This window comes from Monodelphis domestica, chromosome 4, assembly GCF_027887165.1.
Source record: "Monodelphis domestica isolate mMonDom1 chromosome 4, mMonDom1.pri, whole genome shotgun sequence".
NCBI classification, from domain to species: domain Eukaryota; kingdom Metazoa; phylum Chordata; class Mammalia; order Didelphimorphia; family Didelphidae; genus Monodelphis; species Monodelphis domestica.
In genome coordinates, this window is record NC_077230.1 from 402,656,608 (window position 1) to 402,663,163 (window position 6,556).

Genomic DNA, 6,556 nt, shown 5'->3' on the forward strand with positions numbered 1-6,556 from the left:
TTATATTGAATCATAGATTTTTATTTATTCCAAAAGTATCAAAAGCACTAGCAACATTCCCCTGGTGTAGCCTGAACCAGATTAAAATGTAATTAGGAATTATTTTCAAAAATAAAAATGTAATGGAACATAGTGTTAATATGTGTGTGTGTTTTTTAAACCCTTACTTTTTGTCTTAGTATCAATTCTAAGGCAGAAGAGCAGTAATGGCTAGGCAAATGGGATTATGTGACTTGCCCAGGGTCACACAGCCAGGAAGTATCTGAGGCCAGATTTGAACCCAGGTCGTCCGGACTCCAGACCTAGGCACATTTTCCACTGTGTTACTAGCTGCCCCTGGTATATGGTTTTCAATGTCAGTAAGCAGCAGGGTATATAGGATTCAGTGGCCCCATTTCTATTTGAGTTTTACTTACTGGTTTCTTTCACCCCTTTTATAAGGGGAAGATGAGGAAATTGATGCTAAGGGAGGTTAGGAGATTTGCCCACACAGTAAGTGAAAGAGCCTGAATCTTCTGACCCCAAACTGGTGGCTGATGATTGAAGAGCACCCACTCTCCCTCCAAAATGGCCCTTCCTTTCTCAACTTGACGAGCAGGAGGTGTGTCTTTGGTTTCTTTGCATCCTATAACAGATGCTCAAAAAAGTTTTTTCTGCATTGGACAGTTTCATTCTCGGACACCAGCGATTCTCAGAACCATCTGGGAGATTTGTCTGATTCAGATGAATTAATGAGGCAGTGAGTGAGGAATAAAAAATGGGCAGCTGGATGGCTCAGTGGATGGAGTGCTGGTCATGGAGTCAGAAAACTGGAATTCAAATCTGACCTCAGACACTTACTAGCTGTGTGTCCCTGGGCAAGTCATTTTACCTTGTTTGTTTCAGTTTCCTTTCTGTAAAATGAGCTGGAGAAGAAAATGGCAAAGCACTTTCATATCTTTTTCAAGAAAATTCCAAATGCCAGAAAAACAACCACCAAGGAATCAAATTGCTGAACCCTTTCAGAAACCATGTCAATGGACAGAAGGGCTTTTGTAGGAGAGAGGCAGGGAGAGCTGGGTGAGCTGCCTCTACTCTCCTTTCTCCGGAGGCAAAGTTTGACTCCACCTTTTCTCCATTCCCCTGTTCCCATCTCTCTCTGTTTGAGATCCCAACTGCTCCCTGTTCTTTCCTTCTCTCATCTTCCCCAATTTGTTGGACAAAGGGCAGACTTTGGAGCCTTTTGGACCTTTAGATGATTTGGAAATTAGTTTCTTCAAACAATATTTAGATTTTTAAGTCAGATTTTCAGTTGGTGAATTTAAAAGGCTTCTTCCTTTTTGGTTATTAAATTTTTAAAAATCCTTTTTTTTTTTCTTCATGGAAATAACACTAAATATTGGTGCCAAGTCAGAAGAGTGGTTAGGGCAAGGCAACTGGTGACTTGTCCAGAGTCACACAGCTATCAAGTGTTTGCGGTCAGATTTGAACCCAGAACCACTGAGCCACATAACTACCCCTTTTTTCCTAAAAAAAAAAAGAAAGAAAAAAGGATTGGCACTATCAAATCTAACAGATTTCTAAGAACCCCAACATTAGCCTGAATAACAATTATTATAATCATATTAATAATATAATAATATTTTAGTCACTCTCCCAATAATATAATCATGTAAAGCATCTCATTATAATCGTATTGGCATTAATAATATAATATTGACTGTATTCTTATAATGTTAATCATAATGGGAGGCAATGGTATTATATAACAGAAGTGGTATAGTATAAATAAATAGACCTTCCTTGAGATGACCTGGTCCCCTCTCTTGATAAATACCGGCTGTTTGACCCTAGGCAAGTCCCTTAACCTTTAAGTTATTATTGAGTAGTTTCAGTTGTGTCTGACTTCCATGACCCCATTTAGGGTTTTCTTGGCAAAAACACTGCAGTGGTTTGCTATTTCCTTCTCCAGCTCATTTGACACATAAGGAAACTGAGGCAAATAGATGAAGTGACTTGTGTTGGAATCTTTGTTACCTCCATCTGGATTTTCTTGGCAGAGATTCTATGCTGGTTTGCCATTTCCTTCTCCAGCTCATTTGACAGATGAGGAAACTGAGGCAAATAGAGCAAAGTGCCTTGCCCAAAGCCACATAGCTAGTCAGTGTCTGAGGCCAGATTTGAACTTAGGAAAACAGAGTCTTCCTGCCTCCAGGCTGGGCACTCTACGCACTCTGATGCCACCTAGCTGCCTTAACTTTTAGGTGCCATCATACAACTGTGAGACTATAGTCGAGGGGGTGATCTGCTTTGGTGGAGGTGGTTTCTTCTCTGGGAGTTCTCCCACAAAGATGGCACATGCCCATCACATTCAATTAAAATTGACAATAAAAATAAATCACATTTATGTAGTGTTTGAAAAACTAACAAACACTCTTACAATCTGTCTTAGAACTGATACGCAGTAGTGGTTCCAAGGGAGAGGAACAGTAGGAACTTGGGATTAAGTGACTTTTCCAGAGTCATACAGCTAGGAAGGATCTGAGTCCAGATTTGAACCCAGATCCTCCCGACCCCAAACCCAGTGCTCTATCCATTGAGCTATCTAGCTGCTTCTTTATGAAGTTATTTTAAACTTTAAAGCACCTGCCAAATATTTAATGGTACTTGGAGATCTAAATGTAAGAACTTTCCAGGGCCAATGCAGATAATCTTAAAGTTTTCACCCCGTGGCTTTGATTTCCTGGTGTAACACAGAGCTAGCTGTTGATTTTGGTTCACAGAGGACTGCTGGGAGATCTTGCCACTGACAATGATAGCCACTTTCAAATTTAAAAACGAAAACATGAGAAGGGAGGATGAATTTGTATTCAGGGAGCCTTGGGCTTGGATCTAGCCACCTGTGTGACCTTGCACGGATCATTTAACCTTTGGGAATCTCAATCTCCCCATCTGCAAAATGGGCATGTTAGTAAGTGCCATTGGAAGTAACAAAGAAAATAATCTCTCCAAAGTGCTTCAGAATCCTTCAAATGCATTATGAATGTGAGCTATTCTAATTGAGTATTTGAAGAGCTAGAAGACAGCCAGGACCAAACAGTGGGCTGCAGCCTGGAGAGAGGGGTGGAAGTGGCAGAGTTGCCAGTTTCTGCTTCAGTAGAAGGAAGAACTTTCTAACAGTGAATGTTGATTGAAAGTGGAATGGGTTGGTTGGGAACCAGGGAGTCCTCCCTCCCTCCCATATTTTCTCCTCTGTCAAATGCAGGAAATTAGGATGGATCTCAGACCAGCCAGCTCTGGGTTTAGGACCCTCTGGGGAGGGGAGGTTTTTATTATGGGTGACTTTTCTTACTTGGGGATTAATAACACTAGCTAACATTTATATAGCTCTTACTAGCACCAAGCTAACTACTTGACAATTATGATGTTATCTCATCCTCACAACAACTTTGGGAGGGAGGGGCTATTATTATCCCCATTTTACAGATGAAGAGACTGAGGTCAAGTGACTTTCTTAATAAATGCCCGAGACTGGATTTGAACCCAGGTCTTCCTGACTCCAGGTCCACTGTACCACCCAGTTGACTCATTATGATAGGATGAATCTAATATCCTGTGACTCACCAGACTAAAGCTTTACTTGAGAAAGTTTACTTTAAGCAAAAGTACAAATCTTGTAATTGTTCACATTTGAATCTAAGTTAATGATCATTGGAGTAGGAGGAGAAACTGACCAGAAATCGAATCAGATTAAAACTAGGCTATGCTAACCTTTTTGTCTGTTTTTAAATTTTTACCTTCCATCTTAGAATAAATACTATGTATTGATCCTAGGGAAGAAGAGGACTAAGGATTAGACAGTGCTGTTTAAGTGACTTGCCCAGGGTCACACAGCTAGTCAGTAATTAGTGTCTGGGGCAAGATTTGATCTCAGGTCCTCTGAACTCCAAGCCTGGTGCTCTGTCCACTGTGCCACTCAACTGCCCCCAGATCATCTTTATTAAGTTACCCCCAGAATCCAGGCATTAGCATCAGGAAGATCTGAGTTCAAATGCTGTCTCTGGATATCTCTTAGCAATTTGATTCTGGGTAAATCATTTCAACTTTGAACCTCACTTTCCCAATCTGAAAAATGGGGTTAATAACAGCCCCAATCTCACAGGATTTTTACAAAGATCAACTGAGTCAACATATATCAAACCCTTTGCAAACCCATAAATGCTGGTTAATTTTCTGCAACCCTTTCCACAATCAACAGGAAAGGCACTGAGGTCTCTGGCCTCGAAGAAGTCAAAGACTTTGGTGAGAACACTTTTCCAGTGTAAGGAAGCCACTGAGCTTAGGAAATGCTTTCAGACTAATGGGAGGAAGTCAGCATCTCAAATCATACTCATGGAAGTGGGCCACATCTGTGCTAGTTTTCTTTTTTGGGCTTAAGATTGCCCTGAAAGGAAATGTTGCCTCCATTTCTCCATTTCTTCCTCCATTGTCTTCTCCAATGGGGATCTGCCCTGTGCTCCCCCCTGCTCCACCACAGGGAATTATTTCCCCCTGAAGCATGAGTCTCCTCCCTCACTGAAAAGTTCCTTCTTCTAAGAAATCTTTCCTAGACCTGTCCTGGTCCCTAAAAGCAGATGCTGGGGAGCTTTCCAGAAGTCGGAGCTGTCCAGCTCATGGGAAGTGGCTCATCCCTCCTCTGGAGACATCCCTCTCCCTTGCCCCAGGGCTTCCAGAGCTTCCATTTGGGGAGTCTCCTGTTCAGAGCTCTTTCCTTCTGTCCTGAACATCGCTTTGCACCCTTTTCCTCTCCCTCCCCAGTAAATGCTGAGTAATGAGGTCAACAGGAAGACAAAGATAGCCCTGGCAATGGCCAATATTTGCAAGATACTCTTCCTACCTGGAGAGAAATGAAGCTGAATTTGGAGACCCTTGTGGCCGTGGAATCGCAGCGAGGCACACAGCCCACACCCCCAGCACACGTCCTCTTTTTCTGGGCCCAAATCCAACCCTTTTGCTCTTCGTAAGTCCAGGAATCACCCACACTGCTTTGCATTTTCTAAGCTCAGCTCTGAGATACCGGCAAAAGGAGGGGACTAGGGGAGGTTTGCCTGCCTGCCTGCCTTTCTCTCAGAGGATCCTGGGTGGACTTGGGGTTGCAAAGTTCAAAAACCAGCACATCCTGGCTGGGAGGTGGGGGAAATCTTCTTGGTCCATCAATGGGGCCAAGCTGCACTCTCCCAGCTCCTTCCTCCACCACCTTTCCATTCCGCCCTGGTTTTCATTTCCTGATGTCAGAATTAGCCGGCCCCAGCATCCTTGTCTCTCCCAGCTGAAGACTGCTCTTCCCAGAGGGCTGCTGGGAGATCTCTCCAGTGACAATGAAATTCAGTAGAAATCAACAAAGAACAAAGGTCTCCCCCTGCCAAACCTCGAGTCCCCCCCTTTTTGGGGTAGCTTTTCCCTGCTCAGGGGCCTAACTAGGAAGCAACATCGCCACCCCCCTCTGCCCGGCATCCCCGGAGCTTGGGGTGGGGGTGGGGATGCAGCGAAGGGTGCAGTAGGAAATGGTGGTACCTGTGATGAAGCAGGGGGCAGCATCCCTTCTCAAGAACTGCTTGAGAACAAGCTGTGCTTCCTAGGCCCAGGCTCTGGCTGCTGTCTCTCCTGCAGCAGCAGCAGCAGCAGCAGCATCTCTCCGGCTCAAGGAGCCTGCGTTGTGGCTGGGGAGGCTGCCGATGACATCACTGCTCCGGTCCTCCTGCTTATCGGCCCAGGGGAGCTTCTGCAGAAGCATCAGCAGGTCTGGGCCTGGTTCCTTAAAGGGGCAACTGCAAGGCAAGGGAGCTACGGAACCTGGCTATGCTGGGGGCAGCCACAGCGGCAACAGCCTCGGCAATACTGATGCCAGCAAGGGAGGGGAGAGCTGGGGCTGGGTGTTTGATGAGAGACTGGCGGCCAGAAATCAAAGCTCACTGCGGGGAAGAAAGGCAGTTAAGGCAGTTAACGCCCCAGCAACACCAGCCTTGGCAGAGTTTGGAGAGCAGAAGAGTCACCATGACAGACCGCGAACTGGATCCCAATAAAAACCCATCCAATACCAATGAAAAACAGGGTTCATCCTCTTAAGGTCCCTATGGGGGATTCATGTTCCTAATTCCAAGAAGAGAAAGAGGGCAAAGACAGGCCAAGAGTGCTGAACCGGGGGTCTATGACCCTGGTTTTGTGAGACTGACAGATGGCTAGATGGATGGCCAGACAGACAGGTAGACGAATGGACAGACAGATGGACGGACAAAAGGACAGAAAGAAAGAAAGAAAGATAGATAGATGGATAGATGGATAGATAGATATAGATGGATGGATGGATAGAGGGATGGATAGATGGATAGACATAGACAGATAAATGGATAGATAGTGGATAGATAGATAGATGAATGAATAGATAGATGGATGGATGGATGGATGGATGGATAAATGACTGGCTGGCTGGCTGGCTGAGTGGATGGATAGTAGATAGATAGATAGATAGATAGATAGATAGATAGATAGATAGATAGATGGATGGATGGATGGGTAG

The 6,556-nt window shown here is 44.6% G+C and overlaps 1 protein-coding gene across 4 annotated transcripts in view; it reads right to left on the bottom strand.

Annotated features, from left to right (window-relative positions):
* Positions 1 to 6,160, bottom strand: part of SLC45A1 (solute carrier family 45 member 1) — a 47,434-nt gene extending 41,274 nt beyond the window's left edge. For 2 of the 4 annotated variants that reach the window (XM_056795853.1, XM_056795852.1), the window contains exon 1: positions 5,554 to 5,874. The gene's annotated coding sequence lies outside the window, so the exon portion shown is untranslated. Of the gene's footprint in view, positions 1 to 5,553 lie in introns of all 4 variants that reach the window. The other 2 variants (XM_056795850.1, XM_056795849.1) reach the window with 2 other exon arrangements.
* Between the last annotated feature and the right edge of the window lie 396 nt (positions 6,161 to 6,556).